This window comes from Littorina saxatilis, linkage group LG3 (assembly GCF_037325665.1).
Source record: "Littorina saxatilis isolate snail1 linkage group LG3, US_GU_Lsax_2.0, whole genome shotgun sequence".
In the NCBI taxonomy this organism is placed as follows: Eukaryota; Metazoa; Mollusca; class Gastropoda; order Littorinimorpha; family Littorinidae; genus Littorina; species Littorina saxatilis.
The window spans coordinates 28,718,568-28,743,763 of record NC_090247.1 but is presented as its reverse complement, the minus strand read 5'-3'; the positions used below and the strand labels follow the sequence as shown (position 1 = coordinate 28,743,763).

At 40.5% G+C, this 25,196-nt stretch overlaps 1 protein-coding gene across 2 annotated transcripts in view; it reads right to left on the bottom strand.

Moving 5' to 3' along the window:
* LOC138962074 (four-jointed box protein 1-like) overlaps nt 1-25,196 on the bottom strand; it is an 89,477-nt gene that overhangs the window by 53,873 nt on the left and 10,408 nt on the right. The window contains exon 2 of one of the 2 annotated variants that reach the window (XM_070333783.1): nt 8,088-8,233. The gene's annotated coding sequence lies outside the window, so the exon portion shown is untranslated. Of the gene's footprint in view, nt 1-8,087; nt 9,030-25,196 lie in introns of those variants that run through there. The other variant, XM_070333782.1, reaches the window with a different exon arrangement.

Below are 25,196 nucleotides of genomic sequence, written 5' to 3'. Positions count from 1 at the left end.
CACTCGTGCAAAAACACGAGTGTACGTGGGAGTTTCAGCCCACGAACGCAGAAGAAGCAGAAGAAGAAGACATACCTAAGACTTTAAAATTGGCAATCTAGTGGCTGCTCCGCCTGGCGTCTGGCATTATGGGGTTAGTGCTAGGACTGGTTGGTCCGGTGTCAGAATAATGTGACTGGGTGAGACATGAAGCCTGTGCTGCGACTTCTGTCTTGTGTGTGGCGCACGTTAAATGTCAAAGCAGCACCGCCCTGATATGGCCCTTCGTGGTCGGCTGGGCGTTAAGCAAACAAACAAACAAATGTATATAATTATGTAAAATGAATATTTGAAGAGCTCGTGTGTTGTCTGGTCTTATCTTTTCAGAATTAACATCTTGTAAGTTTTCGTTATTTGTATCGTCTCTGTGCCCAGATTCATGACAATAGATAGTAATGTAATGACTCCCACCCCCCCCCCCCTCCCCCTCCACCCCCCCCCCCCCCAACAAAATAAAACGACAACAAACAAACAAGAATAACGATACCAAAATTCAGAGACGAATTTACGAATTCAATGTTCTAAAGGTCTACTCCAGCCGAACCCTTATTCCTCTCGTTTCTAATGACATAATAATTAAGCTATGTAAACAAAATCTATCACTTTTAATCGTTTTTAAATCGCAGAAAAGACGAACTTGTTAGTTTTTATAACAAAATCCTGTTTTAACGATGGTGTCAGGTATCCCAGGATCATCCTAGGTTAACGAAGTTCATGCAGCCTAGAAACCATGTGTCATCCAATGCAACAGAACTCCTCTACAGCTACGCAAATTTGGATCGTCATTGTATAAAACGACTGTGTCCTGGGTGACCCCGGATGCTGCATTCAGGAAGCAACAATATTGCTCTTTAGCCTATAATCACGTAAGCTCCAATTAATAGTTAACTTGGTGTGTTTTCATTTCTCAAAGGTGAAGCGACCGTGTGATAGGCTTTTTAACCTCCCACCCCCCCCCCCCCCCCCAAAAAAAAAACAAAAAAAAAACACACACACACACACAAAAACAGAAAAAGAAAAAGAAAAACAGAAAAAAACACAACCTCGTTAGTTTCAAAAAACAAACTCTTGCCTTAACGATGATGTCAGGTAATCCAAGATCACTCCAGGTTAAAACCAAAACGCTGATGCAGACCACGATAAAAAAAAAAGCATGCTTACCAGCCATTCACTGAAGCGAAACCTCCCTACAGCTACGCAAATGTAGATCGTTATTGTGTAAAATGCCTGTGCACTAGATGACTCGGATACAACAATTGCCGCGTAGTCCTGGCTTTTGCTCTTTAGCCAATAATCGTGTAAGATTCATTCTATTTCATTTTGTATACTTTTATGTCCCAACGGTGATGCGTTTGAGTGGGTGGGGGTGGACTAGATTAGATTGTGGAATGTGTCTGTTATTTTCATTCCAATGAGATGAATGTGTCTGGCTTAATTTTGGGGGCGTCCTATTTTGGGTTATTTCCAGGCTAACGGAGGTGTTGGACTAATCGGGTTTTCTTCTGGACGCCAAGTCATCACTGCACTGCCCTTGTGTGAGTGTTAGGGGAGAGGGGGGCGTAGTGTGTGTGTGCGTGCGTGTGTGCGTGTGTGTGTGTATGTGTGTGTGTGTGTTTGTGTGTGTGTGTGCGTGCGCGCGTGTGTGTGCGTGTGTGTGTGTGTGTGTGTGTGTGTGTGTGTGTGTGTGTGTGTGTGTGTGTGTGTGTGTGTGTGTGTGTGCGCGAGATGAGAATACGCGTGCGTGTGCGTTTATGTGATCAGACAGTTGTTTGCAAAACTCAGTTAAGAAATCAAAACAGAAAAAGACTTGGCAATTTTAAAAACAAATATTTCAGAAAATAACAATAATCAAAAACCAATCCCACTCATACATTTTGCCACTCAAAACAGATTTTAACAAACAATAGTCTCCATGGACAGTTTGTTCATCCTGGAATTTTAATAGAAGCAAGAAGTGCCCTCTGGATTAAAACCAAAACAAAATCCCATTAAGAGAAAAGATCTTTGTTAAGAAACAAACGATCTGCGCACTACATAGCCCTGGCTCTCTACAGAGCCTTTTAAATGTGAATATGTCTGCTATGGTTGACTGCCTCGGTCGATTCAAGTTCATTTGGTGCGAGTTTGATCCAGTATACTTTGACAAAACCAACCCTGATTTAAAGATTGCAATTGTCTCTTTCAAGCGCAATTTTTGTTGTTGATCTAACAAGAAAAATGATCAAACATTTTTATTCTTTTTAAATATTCAGTTCTATTTCCCTTTAAAAAACCATCGCCACTGACAGACAGGATTACAATCCTATCGTGAAATACTTTGAATGTTGGTGCGGAACAAAGAACGGGAATTGCGACGGTTTTCTGAAGAAGAGTAAATAATGTTATTTATTCTTTAAAATCAGGATAATGCTGATGTCGTCTGCAGTCCGTTAACTGAAAACACATATTGTTTGCGTTTTTATACATTTAACTTTACGATAAACAAAAATATTGGGTTTTTATGTGTGCGTGTGGGTCTTTTATGTTTTTCTTTGTTTGTTACTTTGTTTTTGTTTCACGGGTTTTTTCCTGATAAGATCAGAATTCTGGACTTCAGTTACAAACAGTTGGTTTAAACAAGTTTATTCAGTAAATTCCATTGGTACTATTACCGCATACATGAAATAAGGAACATGGAGCACAACAAGCTAAGCTTATGAGCGTACTCTTAAAAGCAAATGAAATTTGGCGGACGATTTTAATATAACAAATTTGAAATAATGTCAAAATAATAATGGTAAATTATGGTAGACAAACATGTAACAATAAAAGTGAAAAGGCAAAACCAACAAAAAACAACAAACAAAAAAACCAATGCTAAACTAACAACAGTACTCACACGCGCTCGCACACTCACTCGCACACACACGCATACAATGACTTCCATCCTTTTGCATCAGGCATAAAGTCATTGTGGACAACAATCAAACAGACACACAATCAACAACGTCGACAGTTAAAGTCAACAATCAAAAACAATCGAAAACAAAATATTTAGACACGCAGTCTCGCGTGTTAATGTAAAATATAGGGTAAACTAAGGTATCAATCAAAGGTAACTATTTCAAAAATAACTAAAAAAATAACTAAAACAACCAGAGATAATAGAAGAGAAAGTACTGCCACTTGCTCTCTTGAACAACATTTAATGTTCACATGCAAGACAAAGGGTAAAATGCTGACCGCATTAAATTGTGTCGTTTGGCCTGTGGTCTTTTAATACGTGCACAAACTAGGGCAGGCGTGGCACACCTGAAGAGACACGCAGACCAGCTTAAAAGACACGTGAAAATACGTGAACAGTCCTCGTGCGAAAACGTGCACAAATAGCTGGTGGCAAAAGGAAACGAGGCGCCGAATGAGCAAAGGCAAAGTTGTTTGACACAACGGGTGCAACGGGTACATGTTCATAGGTACATGATTTTATCATCATTTTGTTTTTATCATCGAATCAGGTACAATGTACTTGAGATATATGACATAGTATTTTTTTATGTTACGCTATTGTGTGCATACCACAACTCAATTGTACACATTGAGCCATTATCAAAAGAGTACAAAGTGGCGCAGGATGTTTGTTTGTTTTTCACTGCATGTTTTATAAATGTTTAAACTTATCATAAGATGTGCATACCATGGCTTAACTATACTCATGAAACCATCATCAACATAGTGTGTAGTACATAGTACATAGAAGCGCAGAATATTTAATATGCAATACTGCATGTTGTATATTATATATATATTGTATATAGGCTATATTGTGGATACTCGTTTAGTCACTATACATATTCTAAACAATACATCGCACTATGTGAGGAAACTTGAGACAATGCATCTAGGTTGCCTATATCAAAGCGAGCAGGTTGCGCATGGTGGTCACTCTGGTGACTGCACTACCGCGCTTCACAAAAATTGTCCCATCCCGTACCCACGTCTCCTCGAATTTCTTGTCTTTCTTCAACTTTCTTGCCTTGGCAGCAAGCTCAGAACGCACCTGAGTTAGATCGTCGTTGATGAAGACTTGGGTCGGCGTCCTAGCTGCAGCCCATGCGCGGTCGGGGAGGATCTTCTTAGCATCGGTCTTGGCTAAGGTTTTCTTGCTCCTCATCAGAGCTGACTTGAACCTGTAGGAGGCGAACTTACAAATAATGGCTCTGCTGTAAGTGTCACCTGGTCCCGGTCTCCTCCCAACTCGGTGACTCCTGTCGAGCATGGCGTCGGTGAGCTCGACGCCTACCGCCTTGCCGACAGCCTTGATGACGCTATCAGTATCCTCGCCGTCCAGCTCCGGGACATTGTTGATGCGGATACAGTTCCTCCTGCTGTATTGCTCGAGGTCGTCAACCTTGTCCCGAAGCTGGTCGATCTCGTCGTCCCGCTTCTCCAGCTCACCCCTGTAGTGCGCCACCTCCGCCTTCAGCTCGCCTAACTCCTTGCGGAACTCGCTGATCACCTGTGCTGCAACTGCTGTCGAGAGGGCCTTCACGAGGTCTGGATCGCTCAGGAAGGTCTGGAGCTTCTCCTTCAGCCGCTGCTCCTCCTGATTGGCCTTGCCCTTGGGATTGGGTGTGCTGGACGCCATGTCGGGGGTGCCGGTGATGATCGTCTCGTCAGGGTCCGGATCACTGAAGCTATCACTGGGACAGACTCGCTTCTCGGGGTCTTGAAGGGGCGAAGCAAGCCGCTTCGACATTGACAGCTTGGTAAAGTCCGGTTCAACAAGTATCACTCAATGTAGACCTACAACTTCAAAATACTTTTTCCCTGCGCCTGTGCCACAAATAACAGCGCAACGCAAGGGTGTGTCTCAAGCGTCATAAACACTAGCACGTGCAATGCATGTTCAACACGAATACGAATACGATGCCGATAACACAGTCCGATATGAAGGTAAAACACACCGTTAATACCAAAGAATGGCCATTATCACACCAACCTGGCAACGCAGACAGCACACATATGAAAAAGCATAGTCCAGACACCTTCACATGCCTACCACACGCCAACACAACACCACATTGCACTGCAACTCAACACAATTCACATTTTCTTGCGAGAGCAAACAACAGACGTCCCTACTCATCCGCCATCTTGACACCCTTACAAACAGTTGTGTGAATCCTGTTACAAATAAATGTGTGAAAAGGGTCAACAAGTGACGTTTCGAATGCTTAGGCACGTCTTAAATGGTTTGAACAATCCATACACCTACACAAATATGGACCGAGGCGGATTAGGACTGAACTGACTTAATATCCCCCCGTCTTCTCACACTATCAATACCTACAGATTTTTTAAATGTTAAAGATTAAATAAAGAACGCATCGGTGGCATTGAGAAAGCCTACACTTATTTGGATGGAGCATTGGCGCAGAACTGCATGACTTGCACTCCGTCGTCTCAAAAAATCAATACTTAAAGATTTGTTTTATGTTCAAGAACGCGTCGGCGGTAATCATCTTTGTACGCACTTCACCTACCCTAACATTTGATCGAGCATTTAGGAATGAACAGGCTTGCTCTGCGTCGTCTCAAAATATCAAGACTTAATTGTTTTATGTTTCTGGCACTCATTCCTGTACGCAGTGCACCTACCTTTACATTTTTTTTTATCGAGCATTAGAACAGAACTAACTTGCTCTCCGTCGTCTGAAAAAATCAAGGCTTAAAGATTGTTCTTATTTGATATTTTTTCTGAACGCGTCGGTGGCACTCATCCCTGTACGCAGTGCACCTCTACATTTTATCGAGCATTAGGACTGAAGCGACTTGCGCTCGGCGGAAGTGCGGGTTCTTCCAGGCCTTCATGGATGGGTGAATGTCAACTCATCACGACCTTTCAGTCTCAACAGCAGCAATGCCTTTGAGTCTCAATCATACGCTTGCACGCGCGCGCGCGCACACACACGCACGGACATACACCCAAGCACGCAAGCACGCACGCACGCACGCACGCACACATGCTCGTACACACACACACACACACACACACACACACACACACTCACACACGCACACACACACGCTCGTATACACACACACACACACACAAACACACACACGCACGCACGCACGCACGCACGCACTCACTCTCTTACATATACGTACGTAATTCCCCCCACACACACACACACACACTTTGATACAATCAATGACGGCGAACCAGTCAACCTCTGCACACAGCAAAATAACTCGGAACTTGTACTAACAATGAATTAGCCATGAAGTCCGCTGAAGCGTGAATATCGATCATTTAAGACGCTCGAGGCCATGCGCCAATGCATTTTATTCATTACCGAAGCTTTCGGTTTATGTCCTGGATTGTTAGATTAGTTTCTGTAGCTTCTGCGGTTTATGTTTTCTTTGATGTGAAATATGTAATGTAGTGCAATGTTTATTATACGTTATTTGCGTTTTTGACCAAAATATGACATTTTACACAGATCGAGACAGTCATTGTTCTCCGAGACCAAGCCAGCGGTCGAGGTGAACAATGACTGTCGAGATCTGTGTAAAATGTCATATATTGGTCAAAAACGCAAATAACATTTATGTATCGATCGAATTCCTTTCAGGTATTATGACTTTTGTTGTTTTGACGATTGAACGAGCACACACACACATGCAATCAAACACTATACGTTAATTGGATCTGTGATCCAAACATGGCTTTTGGTCAATCGAGATGGAAGTTTATTCCACAAGCCCGTAGGGCGAGTGGAATAAACTGCCATCGAGATTGACCAAAAGGCATGTTTGGATCACAGATCCAATTAACATATATATCTCGACATTCACTGGTCTTAGGGTTTTTGTTTTCAAAGAAGAAAGAAACTTGCTTGAACACGGACCACTTCTCCGAGCAAAATCAACAAACCTAATCACTCGCATTCCACCTCAAGGTCTCGGCCAACCAAGACTATGGCATACTCGTAGCAAAGCCGCCGAATGGTACCGTAAACCAAGAATGGTGACGTAAGAGAATAGAATGTCGTCTTTTGATTTGGAACGTGACGTGTTTCAGAACTTCTTCTGGACAACTCGGATGGTCTTCTGCGTAGTGGTTGGTACGAGATTCTTTTTCTTCTTCGACAGTTCATCCTCCGATACTGTAGCAAAATGTTTCATCTTTTTTTCACTTTCGAGTATGCGGACGACTGAACTTGACCGCTAAAAAGTAGTCCTTTCGGTATTATTACGCCGAGTCTGAACATGAGGTCTGAACATTGTTTTTAGGCAGGATCTAGGTGAAAGCGAGGCTGTTCTTATCTCTGTGTACAGTCGAGAGAGAGAGAAATACATGTCGAGACATATAAGCTTCATATTTGGGCGTTTCAGGTTGACCGAAACTTCAAAGGAACTACAAAACACACGTCATGTACTGACTTTGTTGTTGTTTTGACATTGAACAGCACACACGCATGCAGACATGACGTGTGTTTTGTAGTTCCTTTAAAGTTTCGGTCAACCTGAAACGCCCAAATATGAAGTTCTGTAGGCCTCTGACGTCACATGGCTCAAAGAAGGGAAATCCAATGTTTATGTTGTGCTGATTGCTTAGGCTATGTCTGTAGCGCTGTTTTATAACCCAGTATGAGATTCACTGGAGCTGTCCATACATAACGAGATTGTCGGTTATTGACACATCATTCCATTTATTTCGCACTACATTACACTGCAATGCGCCATTCTACAATATATGTCTCGATACAAATATATTTTATTCACACTGAAGGCGAGTATATATACTCGAAAATATATACATATTTGAAAATATATATAGTGATCACCATGCAATTATTTTTTTTAATGAAACAGTCCAGATTTGTTGAATGACAGTTTGTGTAAAAATAAATATGTAGCTTAAACAACAATACAGAATTGAAATCAAAACAAAAAGGCACACAGGAACAAAGCCATTCAAGAACAAACACAAGAAACATCCACACAGATGAATAATGGCGGCTGTACTTTTAACACTTTGAACATAATTATGTTCAACTTACCGTGGCATCAAAATATACGTCTGATGGCTTGTAATAATTAGTATCCAAGAAAACCAGTCGTCGCTACTTTCAGGGGTCTCTTGGTTTGGCCGGTCTTCCAGATGTAATCTGGAGAACTGTGCGGTGTATTCTTGGCGTCACAGCATCTGTTCAGACAAACAAAATAATGACAAGTTTAATTAATAATCACTGATTCTGTCTGCTATCTTTCTTTCTTTCTTTCTTTCTTTCTTTCTTTCTTTTTTTTTATTTTCTTTTTTTCTTTCTTTCTTTCTCTCTGTTTTTCTGTCTGCCTTTCTTTCTTTCTTTCTTTTCTTTCTTTCTTCCTTTCTTTTTTTTTTCCTTCTTAATTTTCTTTCTTAATTTTCTTTCTTTCTTTCGTTTTTTTCTTTACTGTTTTTAAATTTGTGTTTCCTTTCCTTCTTTCTTTATTTCTTTATTCTGTCAACGTTTTAGTTTAATTGCCTGCTTGACTGATAGCTTCATTGTCTGTATGTCTCCTTTGCTCTCGGTCGTTTAATTCTTCTGTTATTTTTGTTCTCTCGCGTTTTTGCATGCTTCTTTGTACCAACACTGCTTGCCAACTATTTTTAATATCTTCTCAAGTTCCTTTACTTTTTCTTTTTCTTAATGGCCATCATCATTCTGTGAATAGAAGAGTCTATAAGTAAACAACAGAGGAAGAAATACATTCAAGAAACTGGATGAGCAAATGAAAAAAAAACATGAGAAAAAAACACACAATCACGAATTCCACAGGGACTGACGAACCAGTGGACAAACCCATACACTAAGAAGTAAATAAAGTGATCAATTAAAAACAATTTAAACATCAAATATAAAATAAATAAATAAAATGAAGCGATAAAAAAATAAATGAACAAAGAAAGAAAAAAAGAAAGAAAGCTGTTACGTAAATAATAACTCAGTGTTTAGCGATTCAGACCAAACTACTGGACCGATCTTTATGAAATTTTACATGAGAGTTCCTGGGAATGATATCCCCGGATATGTTTTTCTTTTTTTTCGATCAATACCTTTGATGACGTCATATCCGGCTTTTTGTAAAAGTTGAAGCGGCACTGTCAAACCCTCATTTTTCAATACAATTGATTGAAATTTTGGCCAAGCAATCTTCGACAAAGGCCGGACTTCGGTATTGCATTTCAGCTTGGTGGCTTAAAAATGAATTAATGACTTTGGTCATTAAAAATCTAAAAATTGTAAAAAAAAATAAAAAAATTATAAAACGATCCAAATTTACGTTCATCTTATTCTTCATCATTTTCTGATTCCAAAAGCATATAAATATGTTATATTTGGATTAAAAACAAGCTCTGAAAATTAAAAATATAGAAATTATGATCAAAATTAAATTTTCGAAATCAATTTAAAAACACTTTCATCTTATTTCTTGTCGGTTCCTGATTCCAAAAACATATAGATATGATATGTTTGGATTAAAAACACGCTCAGAAAGTTAAAACGAAGAGAGGTACAGAAAAGCGTGCTATCCTTCTCAGCGCAACTACTACCGCGCTCTTCTTGTCAATTTCACTGCCTTTGCCACGAGCGGTGGACTGACGATGCTACGAGTATACGGTCTTGCTGAAAAATTGCATTGCGTTCAGTTTCATTCTGTGAGTTCGACAGCTACTTGACTAAATGTTGTATTTTCGCCTTACGCGACTTGTTTTATTGTTCTTGTGTTGTTCGCTTCGCTGTAAGTTTACTTTCATTTCCTTTTGTTTTGCCTACCGGTGATTTGTATTAGGGGTGGAATTTGTTTACATCTAATCAAGCACAGGAGCACTACAAGGTGGCTTGAGTCAAATACTAAACAAATAAGGAGAAAACTGTTCATCCTATTTCACTGTCTCTGTCATTGTCTCTGTTTCTCTCTCTCTCTATCTCTCTCTCTCTCTCTCTCTCTCTCTCTCTCTCTCTCTCTCTCTCTCTCTCTCTCACTCTCTCTCTCTCTTACTCTCTCTCTCACTCTCTCTCTCTCTCTCTCTTACTCTCTCTCTCACACACACTCTCTCTCTCTCTCTCTCTCTCTCTCTCTCTCTCTCTCTCTCTCTCTCTCTCTCTCTCTCTCTCTCTCTCTCTCTCGCTCTTTACTTTTTTTTCCCTGCACGCTTCATCACACCCTGTTCCGGTCGAGTATACCCCAAATCGTCTTTAAAGTCCAACCCATGCAGTAGCTACAGCCTTTAAATTATCCTCAACCCTTTTAGCCTACAGGCCTTACTGCTTACAGAATGATCTTATCGCTACCGTGTAGATCAACGCCCCAAAACGGATTGATCAGGGATGAAGTAATTGATAGGTGATAATCTTTATCGCCGCAAGCTTCAACTTTGCCTAGCACCCGCCTGTTAACCCGTAACGCAGGCAACCCAACAGCGGAGGATGTGGAGTTACTTAAGGTTTGAATGGGTGCCACTTGAGCGGGTAAGAGTGCATGGGCATTAAGATTTCGTAGTTTTAAAGAGTTTGCAATCCTGACAGCAATAAGTTTGAACACTAGGCCTACTTTGGCAGAGTTATAAAGGCCTAACAGAGTTGACGTTGATAAAGCGTCACTGACACGGGTGACAGACGGTTCCGATAAAGGCACCGCCCTTTCCCATATAAACAGTGCTGTATAGCTCACTAATTCTATATCGCATAAATCAATTCATGTCCAACATAGGCAATTAGACCTGACGGACAGTGAGCCCCATCATTTTCGTTCACTAATTCAGGACTACCCTTGTTTTTACATGGGAAAAGACCATCCCCTCACTCTTGGACTCATATCAAAAATCAACACCCTAACTGCTTTTTGTGCAGAGTTGAAATATTACCCATTATTACCAATTCAGTGCCCCAAATGGCTTTTGGACCAATCAGGACGGATTCTAGGTGACCCTCTAAATATTATAACGTTCAGGCAGGGACCCTTGTTTATCAAGCTAAAAATAAACAAGACAAAGTAAAAATTTAAATCAGAAATATCAGTGTGATTTATTCTAAAGAATGACACTTCAAATGCTGTCAGATAATCCTCTATTTATCTAAAAAAAAAAAAAATATACCGAAAAGCGAGTTTTGTCGGTGGGTGCTTTACGGAACAGCGAGGCACCGCCCATCCTCTGAGTGTGCAACGCCGACTCGCTCACTTGAAATCTAAATTATCAAAGTTCGGAAAATCAAGTGAAATTGGGTCACTCGCTTTACGTCAAATGTATCTTTACGTCATTTCCCATCCGTCTGGAGTCGGTTCTAAATCTGTCGCTCTCTGTTCAACAAGAAAAAGCGAAGCAACCGAAACGCATGTTCAACATGGTTTGTTGTGTGTCAAACGCATTTGACCTGTGAATATTCATCACGTAAGGTGTGTTACTCTGATTGGCTGACCCAGGTTACGAGAATTCTTTGACTGACAGACATAATCAGATAGGAGCGCTCCAGTTCCCATTGCGGCTGTTCTGTCTAATTCGCGGGGTCGCTTCGAAATTTCTTTTGGTCGAATTAAACGGTAATAAAACCGTTATTTGATAGTGTTCTATCATTTGCTAACAGTCAGCATATTAGAAATAACTCATAATATTGACGGACTGTGTGATGATATCTTCTGCTATGGTCTGTTGAGACAGTGATATCAAAATCGAGACTGGAGGTCGAGATTTTGATATCACTGTCGTAACAGACCAATAGCAGAAGGTATCACCACACAGCCAGTCAATGTTAGATATATTGCTAATTCTCTGGACATTTTGTATTTACTGTAAAGAAATTACAATATACGTTAATTGAATCTGTGATCCAAACATGGCTTTTGGTCAATCGAGTTTGGATCACAGATCCAATTAACATATATATCTCGACATTCACTGGTCTTAGGGTTTTTGTTTTCAAAGAAGAAAGAAACTTGCTTGAACACGGACCACTTCTCCGAGCAAAATCAACAAACCTAATCACTCGCATTCCACCTCCAGGTCTCGGCCAACCAAGACTATGGCATACTCGTAGCAAAGCCGCCGAATGGTACCGTAAACCAAGAATAGTGACGTAAGAGAATAGAATGTCGTCTTTTGATTTGGAACGTGACGTGTTTCAGAACTTCTTCTGGACAACTCGGATGGTCTTCTGCGTAGTGGTTGGCACGAGATTCTTTTTCTTCTTCGACAGTTCATCCTCCGATACTGTAGCAAAACGTGTCATCTTTTTTTCACCTTCGAGTATGCGGACGACTGAACTTGACCGCTAAAAAGTAGTCCTTTCGGAATCATTACGCCGAGTCTGAACATGAGGTCTGAACATTGTTTTTAGGCAGGATCTAGGTGAAAGCGAGGCTCTTCTTATCTCTGTATACAGTCGAGATAGAGAGAGAAATACATGTCGAGACATAAGTATTTGTCTCAGTTTTGGCTGTTCCATATCCCTCCCTCTGATTATTATTTCTTTTTGTTCCCTCTTTTCTTGTACTTTTCAGTATTTCAAAATGTCTTTTCTTTCAAAATGTCTTTAGTCACTTGCTCAACTAAATTCTGGGATCATTACATTTTCATATATATTTGTTTGATTTTAAATGTAGGTGTTTTTGTTTTTGAAGTGGGGAAGCAATATCAATATCGACGGAAATGTCGTCGATATCACTTTTGCACTGAGCTCAGTTTTGTCCAATTGACCAATGGAACGTAACATATGAAATAGCAATATTCTGATACATTAGCAAATGAATTCATAACAAAATGTTCTCTGTTAACTCTTTAAAACTGCGATCTCTAATTATTCAAATTCCGATGCATTCTCTGAGATAGTGATTCGAACCGTTTACACGGAGAAAGACTTTGACTTTAAGGTTCTGAAGGGCACACAGACTTTACCTTTTATTGTGTTGTTTATAGTGCCCAATCAATCTGCTTTTGTGATAGTGTTCTATCGTTGGTGACAGGTAATTTAATTTGTCTAATTTGTCAAGCAAAGAATTACAGCCAAAGGCTTTTATTCAACAATTTGAGACTTTGCACACTGTGTAAAAGGTTTAAAAGGACTAACATTGCTGACTTTTTGATAACCCGTAACTGACACGGTAGAATTCTTTGTAAAGCTATGCAAATCAATGCATGCAGTGAAACTTAAATAGTTATCCCTTTTTTAAAATAGCAAACCCCGCAGCGTGACAATTGCCTATCGACTATGACAGTTCATTGCAATTGTCTTATTTCTTCAGAACTTAAACACACTAGTTGTTTTGTTGTTTTTTGGGGTTTTTTTTGTGTTAAAGACAAATTGAGTCTCGGTTCATTTTGTCAGAGTTTTTAAAGGACAGACGGGTCTGACGTTCAAACAGCGTTAGCGAATGCTTTGAAAAGTCATGCCATGTTCACAGACTTTACACATTTGTTGTTAAGAGTAGCCCATGCAATCTGGTTTGTGACAGTTTTCTATTGTCAGTGACAGCTAAGTATAGTTGCCTTATTTCTTCAAGCAACTAATTAACACTGTTTAAATGTGTGTTTTTGTTTGTTTGTTGTTATTTAACTAATCGAGTCTCTATTGCTGAATGTTCGATTACTTAGAAGATTGAATATCTCATTAACTAATCAACACAATAAAGTGTCTTTTTTAAAAAAAGAGTTCTCTAGTCCCCGTTTATCCTCTCTCTCTCTCTCTCTCTCTCTCTCTCTCTCTCTCTCTCTCTCTCTCTCTCTCTCTCTCTCTCTCTCTCTCTCTCTCTCTCTCTCTCTCTCTCTCTCTCTCTCTCTCTTGTATATACATAACCCCCCCCCCCCAGTATTTTCTGCTACATTTACTTTGATTAGTGACTAAACTTACTACAGAACAAATCTTTTCCACCATCGTCAATGTGTCACAAAGGTGTGACACGCAGCTGTTGGGTTTTTTGTGGGTTTTTTACGGGTCTGTGATGCGTGGATGATTGAGCTAGAATTGTTCTAAAATACACTATGAATGAATAGTTCACTGAAGAAAGGTTGGCTAAAATGTTATGGGACGAGTTATGGCCCTAAAGAATTTATATAGACTTTAGTGCAACGTCGTAACTTTAGCGGGACACGGGGAAAATAATATACCGAAGATTGTGTCAAAAGATAGGATCAAGGATGTTGTTGCGAAGATAAAAAGTTGAAGATATCGTATCGGTTACCAGACCCATGGCTGTTTTCCCTACTGGGCTCTTTGTGTGCAGGCTTAAACTTATCACTGCATCGTAGTTGTTTGTGACTTTGAGGATTAACTGGTGATAGTTTTAAAAGAGAGAGAACGACATTTTGTGTGTTCGTTTATTTGTTTGTTGTTTGTTTGTTTCTCCCTATTTCCTTTATATTTTTTTCTTTCTTTCTTTCTTTTTTTTCTTTCTGTCTTTTTTTTCTTTCTGTCTTTTTTTCTTTCTTTCTTTCTTTCTTTCTTTCTTTCTTTCTTTCTTTCTTTCTTTCTTTCTTTTTCTTTTTCTTTCTTTCTTTCTTTCGCCGTTCGATCGTCCGTCCGTCCGTTCTTTTTTTCTTTCTTTCTTTCTTTCTTTCTTTTTTTTCTTCTTTCTTTCTTTCTTCCTTTTTTCCTTTCTGTCTTTTTCTTTTTCTTTCTTACTTTCTTTCGCCGTTCGCCGTTCGTTCGTCCGCCCGGCCGACTATCCGTCCGTCTTGTTTGCTTGTTTGTCTGTTTTTGACGTCCGTTTCTGTTTATATTAAGCTCAAAAGCTTAATTGTTACACAAAAAAGGCCAGTGGAAGCTTCCCACACAGAATTCATGTTTTCTGTAACTCATGCCTTTCTTCAGACCAAAGGAAAAAGAAGAAGTATAAACCTTAAAATAATCAAAATGGGATTCTCAAAATCAGACGTTGAATCGACAGTAAAATGCACCACTTTTTTCTCAACAACAACAAAAATACCACACGAGAAAACAACTCGCCAGTCTTCCACCTTCAGCAAAACGAACCGTCCATAGTCAACCAAGCATGTTGAACCGAGCAAGACCCACCCCCTCGTATCACCCGATCATAGACCGTCACATGGAAGACAGAACAAGAATGCAAATGTCGGTTTATTGTCGTAGACGTGAGATGAGAGACCGATACATCGCCATCGGACATGCGACAACAATGCGAGGCATCTTGCCGAGACAACGTCAAAACGTCACCGAGTTATGTCTCGGCGTCCCAAACCATAATTAAAAGATCTGGCAGAATCTCAAGCTCACTTTGGGAATTTAAACACCATAAATGTTGTAGTACGTTAAAAATGCGTTGGTAAGCCTATATTTTAGTTTTGAATTAATATTTTGGCGTGGTTGTTTGTGTGTAGTAAAGTGTATATGAAAATGTAAAGCTTGTTTTTCAGTGCTGTGCGTGTGAGACGTCAGTTACTCCAAAAATCCTTAAATATCGAGCAACCCCATATTGATTACTTCTAATGACAACTAGTCTATTAAAGAACTGAAGACATGCTCTAATAAAACGAAAAAAGGAAGCATTTATGCTCCGGCTTCGTTGATAGTGGAACACAGACGTCCTGTGTCAAATGTCAGCTTGCAGAGTTGTCTTCTTTGCGTAAACGTATTTATCAGGAGGTCTTTTTTTTTGCGCTCTAAAATTCCTTGATGGATTTTCGTTTAACAGAGTTACATTTTTTTTTTTTTTTTTTTTTTTTTGCGCGCTCTAAAATTTCTTGATGGATTTTCGTTTAACAGAGTTACATTTATTTTTATTTTTTTTCCTTAGTCCTCCTCTCCTGCATCTGCGTACTTTTACTTAACTTATGTCTTGCAGACCGTCGCGATATAACCTTGAACGGTTGAAAACTACGTTAACGCGTTAAACACCAAATAAAGAAATGTCTTGCAGAGGTACTTCGTTTCGTATCATTTTTCAGTCGAAGCCCTTATCAAGGTTTGCACAAGCTATAAAGACGCCCTCTAACGTACAGAGTCCGTCCAACTTCTGACAAGCCAACCCACATAGACCACTACCTAACCGGGGTAGATTTTTGCAGCACTGCGGAGTTTTGGCGAAGGCCGCGCAGTTTACTTCGCCTGGTTCACAAAGCCGCTGTCAGGCGTCAATATTTAGCACGTTACAAATGGCCCGACGACAATGCCGCTACGTATCAGGTCAAATCAAATACGATTTTACCAAGGCCTGTCTGGGTTTGGGTCTCCGCGTTGTGTCTGTGTGTGCAAGCCACAACGGACACGAGTTTCACGATAAAAAGAAATGTCTCCGGTCAAATCAAATACGATTTTACTAAACACTGGTATGGGTTGCAGTCTCCAGTATGTCTGTGTGTGCAAGCTACTACGGACACGAGTTTATCGATAAAAAGACATTTCTCCGGTCAAATATATCAAAAACGATTTTTACTAAAGACAGTACGGTTTGTGGTCTCCAGTGTGTCTGAATGGGCAAGCCACTGCAGACATACCTCATTCGATAACAGAATTATAAATATGTGCCAATTTGATAAGCCCGTGCTCCCTTTATGTCTAAGTCGCATGTGCAACTTACATTGACAAAATATCATTAAATGGCTTACATGGAGAAAATAGGATATAATAAAATAAAGCCATTTTATCTCCATGAAAGGTTTCCCTCATTGCGACGAGTGTGTTCTTTGTCTGTCTGTTTCTTAATTCCAAAATCGAGGATTAACTTCAGAAGGAAAGATTTTCCAGATAGAACCAATTTTAACTGAACAAAAGTGTGTCTGGATTCTCCCAACCCATTGCCACACGCAGACGTTTCTCTTGGTAAAGAGCTGTTGGTTTTTTGTTTTTCTTTTTAACGAATGCTACAACCTTCTCTCGATACGAATAAAGGTTATCTCGCTTACGTGTACCCTCATTATTGACTTTACCGACAAGAATATTGTTTTTGCTACACTTTTCTTTTCTTAATTCAATAATCAGTTGACGAATATATAGTTCTGGTTTTAAAACATACACGCATAATATCATAGGCATTATTGTATTTTATTCCTTTGTTTCCGTAAGTCTTCGTATGATCAATCCTGGCAAGCTGGGCAAATATTATCCGAAAACGTGAGGCAGTGATCGTGTGGTAGGTGTTTTGCAAAGTACGTGGTATTCAACTTACACAAAATGCAGCGATAACATTAACAGATCGCACAAAAAAGCATGGTTATTTGCTCAGGGTAACCAGTCAAATTCATTCGTAATAATAACATTTTTTTTTTTTTATCTTTTGGCAGGAAGAAACAAATTCTGTCAGACGCGGCATCCAAACCGTCTGGTTGACGATTTATTTTCCGGTATTTTTTAATTAAAACTGGTAAAATACCAAACATTTACAGTTGACGTGAGGTTTAGCTGATAAAGGTGTGTTTTCGTCAATGAAATGTAATGTTGTTGTCCGTACTATCGATGATAAGTGAATAAATGTTGCCTTTACAGATTGTGACTAACTGACTTTGATGTGAGTTTATCAACTTGCTGGTTAATGTTAAGTATGTATACCTAAATACTTACACTTAAGGCAACCAATGTTATCAAGCTGTGCCGATAAGGTACATTCTAGGCTAAAAGTTACTTTGAAGGTATGTGCGATTCTGATAAGTCGAGACCGGTACATTCCGTGATTGATAACTGAGGAAAAAGAAATCCACTAGGTGTTCAACCGGGTTACAGACCACATGAAAACTATACCCGTTGAACGTGAATAATGCGATAATTCAATGGTACGTACCAATTTAACAGAGAAAAAAGGCAATGTTGCACGCAACAAATGAAAGAAAGAAAGAAAGAAAGAAAGTAAGTAAGAAAAATACAACGTGTGTGTGTGTGTGTGTGTGTGTGTGTGTGTGTGTGTGTGTGTGTGTGTGTGGGCGTGTGTGTGTTTGTGTAGGCGTGCGTGCGTGCGTGCGATCGTGCGTGCATGTGTGTGTGTGTGTGTGTGTGTGTATGTGTGTGTGCGTGTGTGTGTCTGTGTGTGCGTGTAGGTGTGTCTGTGTATGTCGGTGTCTGGGTGGGTGTGTTTCTTGTTTTGTTTTTTTTCGTTTCCCCCAAAAAAGAGGTATAATTTCAATACCCGAGCACATACATTCCAATTCCTTTCCGACCACATTTCCATCTTCCAATCCGCTCCTTTGACTATTTGACTATTTGACTATTTCCTACTTGAGGAGAATCGCTTTCAGCAGCTTTGAACCCGCCTGGGTGTAAATCCCATTTAATGCTAACGTTACTTGATGCGGACGTTGCATTGTTCTCGGCGTCGTACCACACAGCACACTGCAACGACCAGAGTCATTATACGTCAACAGAAATGTCCTTGATCACTGCAGGTACTCCAGGTAGACTGGACACGCCCTCCCCACCCCCTACTGTTACCCTCACAAATGCTTCACGCGTCTGCCACCAAGATCCCATTTCCCTCGACGCGATCCCAACGCCAAGGGGCGTCCGTCTCGAAGTAATGACGGAGTGACACGAGGATTACGTCATCTTCGGCAAGTTCCGTCACACCTTCCCGGCTGTCACAGCGAGGGGGACCTTTGACCCGCATGAGACGCTGATCTGTCATAGCAGGGGCGGTAATCGCTCGATTTGTCGGCGTGAAGGCGCAATGACCCATCTTTGCGGATTCGATGTAAGCCGTGTTTTGGAAACTGGGATGGGTAGGTATTTGAGAAGACGCCGCCCCAACTTTTGGTGAGGATTAATGAAGTAGATGTGTTTGTACTGTGCGTGAAGGGTGAAAGTCATCAAAGTGTAAACTGTAGTGGGGAATGTAGGTTTATTGAAGGTGCTCAAAATGCTTGGGGAGGGGATTCGAATGGTACTACTTCCACTTCACACCCTCCCCTGGATTCACGCGCGAGTGGACACACACACACACACACACACACACACACACACACACACACACACACACACAAACATACATACGTGTCTACGGCCTTTCTCCTATTTTGGCATTTTATAAAAGTAGTATTTTCTGAATGTATTTTTCTTGTATATTCAACAGTCGATTTTAAGAGTTTAAATTTGGAACGTACAAAAAGATGAACACTTTTGGAGTGTTGGATCCGCGTTTAATTCAACGTGAACAAGCGCACAATAACCCCCGAAGAAATACATGCGTGTTTTTTGTTTATAATTCCAAAGGTATGATACAAACAAAAACAGGTTGTGAATATGAATGTTTCTTTGTAGTCCAACGCATACACAGTCTATAGTATATACAAATGTCACTGACAACTTGACAGCTCTGAAAACTGATTTTATCTCATTTTTCATGGCAACATCTGCTTGTCTTTCATGCGTACTGTATGTTTTCCGCGAACTACAACCTATGTACTTTGCATGTCAACTAAATCGACAACATTCAAATCTCTCATCAGTGCAGTATATAATACTTCATGTAGCTGATATACCCCTGAGCGGTGAACGTATCATACAGACGTACCAGATGCGGTTTGGGCCAATCAAAACGGCGACGTTTCGATCACGAATATATAGTGCTGCAGCTCAGGTTTCAGTTGATGGTTGAAAACATATGTACACATATTCGATTACCCGTCTGTCCTTGAGGGAGAGAATGAAGACCCCCCCCACACACACACACACACACACAAACACACACCTACACACACACTTTTTTTTTTTTTAAACACTACACACCTGGTGTTATTACTGAAATGGGGTTTTGTTTCTAACTTTTGTGTTTCCAGCTTAGGACGGTTGACAGCATGATATCAATGATGTACGCGTTGTTTGCTTGTCCTAAAATTACATTTACAGTTGGCAAAATGTAAAAATGTGAACAGTAATTTATGAAATCGATTGTTTCTCTGAACCTGAACTACTGCATACATCAGCCAACTATACACAATTAGAACTGTCTTAAGGCCTAACCCAAATATATTATGTTGGTTTAGGGTAAAGTGACCAAACAAAATAGGGTCGGTAGGTCGATTTTTTTTTATTATATTTTTTTTTTTCGGTATGGTTTGCAAAATGTGCCAGAGGTTAGGTTTTTTAAAAGTTTTTTTTAGAAATGAAAAAAACGGTCGGTAAAAAATAGGGTCGGTCGGGTTACCCAAAAGCAACATAAATGTTTGTTTGGCCTAAGGATAAGCTTGGTCAAAGCAGACGTCCATTGCTCTGTATCATGAATGCGTTGGTCTCATTAAAAAAAAACATTGTGTAAGCTAAACGCAGAATTCGTGTCTACAAGAAAACAAAGTTATGAAATATCGTATTTAATGACAAAAGGCAAAAGTTTCTCATAAATTATCAGACACTATGTTTCATAGGCTAACACCTATTTTAGGTGGCTTTTTTTTCTTGAAAGACACCTACTTTTCTCACAATTACTTTTTCTAACAGGAAGAAGAAAATATGTTCAGCGCTGATGAAAACTTGATTGTACATTTGAGATAATTTGTTTGATTTATTACACTTATCCCACCTATAGCGCTGATGAAAACTTGATTGTACATTTGAGATAATTTGTTTAATTTATTACACTTATCCCACCTATGGTTGTGCTATAATCTACTCATTACACAATGTAAACCCATGTTCCGGTGATATCATATCACACATATAACACGCAAATCTGCCAAAGTGTGTCCAATATTCTGCATCTAGGTAACTACTACGTTATTGATTGTAACCGTGAAACTGTGTTTGCTGATTAAGCCCCCCAAAAAGTGTCCTTGAGCTAAAAATAAAGCCGCGAAACAAAAGAAATCCGCCTCAACAGCTCCCGTCATGAAGACAAACTCCACGAAACACCTTAGCATGTCCATTTTCCACCGTCTAGTCTTACGGATCGAACTAGAAAGGCGGCTTGTCCCCACCAGGTAAAAAAAAAATAATAAAAAAAGAGAGGCAGATATCGAAATAGCACTTTTCCCTGTCACAACCTGCGGTGGACGGCCGTTTCTTGGAGGCAAGAAAGCTGAAAAACAAACCCTTCTCCAGACGGGTAAGCGCTAACCTCTATGCAAATATGTTGTGTTAGCTAGATCAAAAGCCTTTATGACATTATTTGTATGCTAGCTCGGTAAAATGCGAGAGCCTCCATAAACAATTCTGCGCCAGCTAGGCGAAAAGGCGAGAGCCTCTGTGGAACAATTCCGCGCCAGCTAGGCGAAATTAAATAAAATGTTAGGATTATATCAAAAGAGTGTTCAGTGAACTGCAAACATACTTGCCAGCCTTGCTGTCACCATGGTTTCTTGTGAATAGAAGAACTCTGAGGAGATGCTGCCTAGCCTATATCTCTCGTCAAATCTTAAACTTTCTGTTCCCAAGAAACGCTATGCCACCTTGCAATTATTCCACAATTTGCAGATACAACGGTGAACCAACAAACGTCATAAGAAGGTCAATTCAAGACTTGACCTTGCCCGTTACTTGTACATGTACTTGCATTTCAAATTCCATGTGTGCTGAGCCATATGACTTTACGTTTAGGTATATAAGTGAAGAGTACTTTTCCGCCTAGCTAGTATCAACACCTCATGTCCCACGTATTCACTAGAACTGAGGACTAGAACTTGTTTTATGTGATGAATTTTGAATGCAATTTGGTTTTAACCAACTGGGGATAAAAATACCAATTAGTCAGTCAGTCAGTCCTCCTAGCTGACTATTGTGAGTGGACTATTTGCGCCTCGATATTTTATTTATGTTCTTACGTTTTATGTTGTTTATTGCAATGCTGTATACACCACACCTGAGTTTCTCCTCGTTGAGATAATAAAGTGTTCTATGTCTACGTCTATGTCTAGCTTTGCTCGCCAAAACCTAGCCACCTTGCCGGTAAGAAACGAGGTTCTGTTCCATGTCACAATCTGAGGTCGGTTGAAGACCATTGTCCGAGAGCTGTTTGCTCAGAGGAGCGCTTCGGTGTCCGCGTGTTGTCTCTCCGCGTTTGCTCTGTCCTCTCTCCAACACGGGGAGCACGTACTGCTCAAACATACTACGACACAATAGCCAGTGGGCACAGCGTACAGTTGTAGCCGTGCGTAACCCTCTGACTATGGGTGGTTTTAAAGAACTGCAGCTTTTAAGAGAGGTCCGATCATGGGCACCCTTGAGTGGAAGAGTGTTGCTTCGACCATGGGCAGTTTCACAGAACAGTGACTCACCGTTGCAATGGTATTCTCTATGGACAGTTTTGGAGAACAGATTTTTAGAGAGTTCAGATCATAGGGAGTTTTCCGGAAGAGTGTCGCTTTGACTATTAGCATGTTTACAGAACAGTACCTAAATAGTCACCGTATAGTTGCTGCCATGTTAAGCTCTATGGATAACTTCGGAGAATCAGTTTTTGTAGCCGCCGGCTATTTATAGCCCGGCTATATTTAGGTTTCGCTCTTGTTTAGAGAGGTCCCATCATAGGGAGTTTTACGGAAGAGTGTCTATAGAGCCACCGTATAGTTGCCTTGTAATTCTCTATTGACAGTTTTTGAGGATCAGATTTTTAGAGAGGTCCCATCATGGAACATTTTACGAAAGACTACATAATTGACAGTTTTAGAGAACAGTGTCTGAAGTCACCGTATGTTTGTCGCAATGTCACTATGGACAGCTTTAGAGGAGCAGACTTTTAAAGAGGTCCGATCATAGGGAGTTTTACGGCAGAGTGTAGCATCGACTATTGGCAGTTTTACAGAACAGGGTCTATAGAGTCACCGTATAGTTGTTGCCATGTTATTCTCTATTAACAGTTTTGGAGAACAGACTTTAGATATGTCCGATCATAGGCAGTTTTACGGAATAGTTTCTTTGCCTATTGGCAATTTGAGATAACAGTTTCTAGAGTCACCGCATAGTTGTTGCTATGTTATTCTCTATAGACAGTTTTGGGAAACCGATTTTAGATATGTCCGATCATAGGCAGTTTTACGAAAGAGTGTTGCTTTGCCTATTGGTTATTTGAAATAACTATTTCTAGTCATCGTATAGTTGTTGCAATGGGTTTGTTTATGGACAGTTTTGGGAAACAGACTTTTGCAGCGGTCCAAACATAGGGAGTTTGACGGAAGAGTGTTGCTTTGACTGCTGGCAATGTGTACAAAGCTGAGGCACCCTCGGACTACGAACGGGTTTAGGGAACTGCGTTTATGGAGATCTTAATTACTTTAGAGAGTTGTTGGGAAGATTGTTGGTGTCCTTTGATAAGAGAGACCTTCACGGAAAAGCGTTCAAGAAAAGCAAACTGACCATGGCGGGCAGTTCAAGGGATCAGTCGCGCTTTGGCTGCTGGGATTTTTTTTTCTATACAGGTTTGACAACAGGATTGTTAAAGGTGCACCCCGTCGCGATATAACCTTGAATGGTTGAAAACGACGTTAAACACCAAATAAAGAAAGTGCACAGTTTTGCTTGGGCTTTTGAGACTTTGGGGAAACAGCTTCCAGATAGTTTTCATCTATGGGATTTTCAGGAATATGCTTCGCTTTGGTTATAGAATAGCCATGAGACAGGTCTGATCATTAGGGGGTTTGGTGGACAGTTTTGCATTGACAATGAGCTCATTTTAGAAAGCTGTTTGCTTTCGCCATAAAGACGCTTTTCAATTGGCAGTTTTAAAAAGCACTTAAAAAGAGCTTGTATGATGGGTAGCTTCAACGAACAGCTGCTAAATTTACATAGATTGCTTTATAGTTAGGCTTATAAGCAGTTGTAGGGAACAGCCTTTGAGCAGAATAGCTCTCAGAGACAGCATGTGAAGGTTTTTGTTCCGGGAGCTTAAGGATAAAACGGTAACAGGTACGGAAGCGAAACATATTTGGTACATCTGTTTCCGGGTATTTTTTCTCATTTTTTTTCGGGGGGGGGGGGGGGGGGCTGACGGGGGCTGGCGGGGGTGGGTCATTATGCGCTGCTTTGTTGGACGTGCTATTTAACGATAATGGTAACTTAATAACAAAGAAAAAACAGGGAGAATTACGTAGAATTCGACGTAGGCCGAGTAGGGGGACAGCATTATCGTTTTTTTGTTTGCGTTGCAATTATCAAGCACAGAAAAATAGATAATGTGTTATTGGTTATGATCAATTGTGCGCGTATCAAAAAGTACAGAAAAAGAACACACATACCTAAAGTGTGGATGGTTACCTAAGAGGCGGCACTGGGTGTAGTGCCTTTCTAGTGCACTTGCACTACAACAGCACTGGGTGCAGTACTCGCTCCGGCATCGAAGAATTTTGCACTAAAAAATGCACAAAATTTGACCTATTTCGTCGCCTATAGAGGACGGAAAGAATGTCATTTTGAACATTGTTATGACATTCTTTCCGTCAAAAAAGTCAATTTAACGGTGTTAAATGAAGCGAGCATCCACACAATTAGGTTGCCATCCAGAGTTTAGGTTGCCATCCACGTGTGGATGGTTGCCTTATGGTGATTTAGGCAACCAAACCTGTGGAAACATGGGTACACACACACACACACACACACACACACACACACACACACACACACACACACACACACACACACACACACACACACACACAGAATAAATTTGGTAACACATTACAATAACAGGAAAGAGGAGATATGAGGAAGAGAACATAGCAGACAACCAATTTTTGAGGACAGCTGATGGAACTCAAAGCATCTGTGTTCTTGAGAACATCGACCGGATTACTGACAACTTTTTCAGGTTAGCACATAGGTCGCATCTTTTTTTCCCTCAGGCTGAGGTAGCATCAGGAACATTTAAGACAGATACTTCTTCTTCTGCGTTCGTGGGCTGAAACTCCCACGTACACTCGTGTTTTTTGCACGAGTGGAATTTTACGTGTATGACCGTTTTTTACCCCGCCATGTAGGCAGCCATACGCCGTTTTCGGAGGAAGCATGCTGGGTATTTTCGTGTTTCTATAACCCACCGAACTCTGACATGGATTACAGGATCTTTTTCGTGCGCACTGGTCTTGTGCTTGCGTGTACACACGGGGGTGTTCGGACACCGAGAAGAGTCTGCACACAAAGTTGTCTCTGAGAAATAAATCTCTCGCCGAACGTGGGGACAAACTCACGCTGACAACGGCCAACTGGATACAAATCCAGCGCGCTACCGACTGAGCTACATCCCCGCCCTAAAGACAGAAGTTTTTT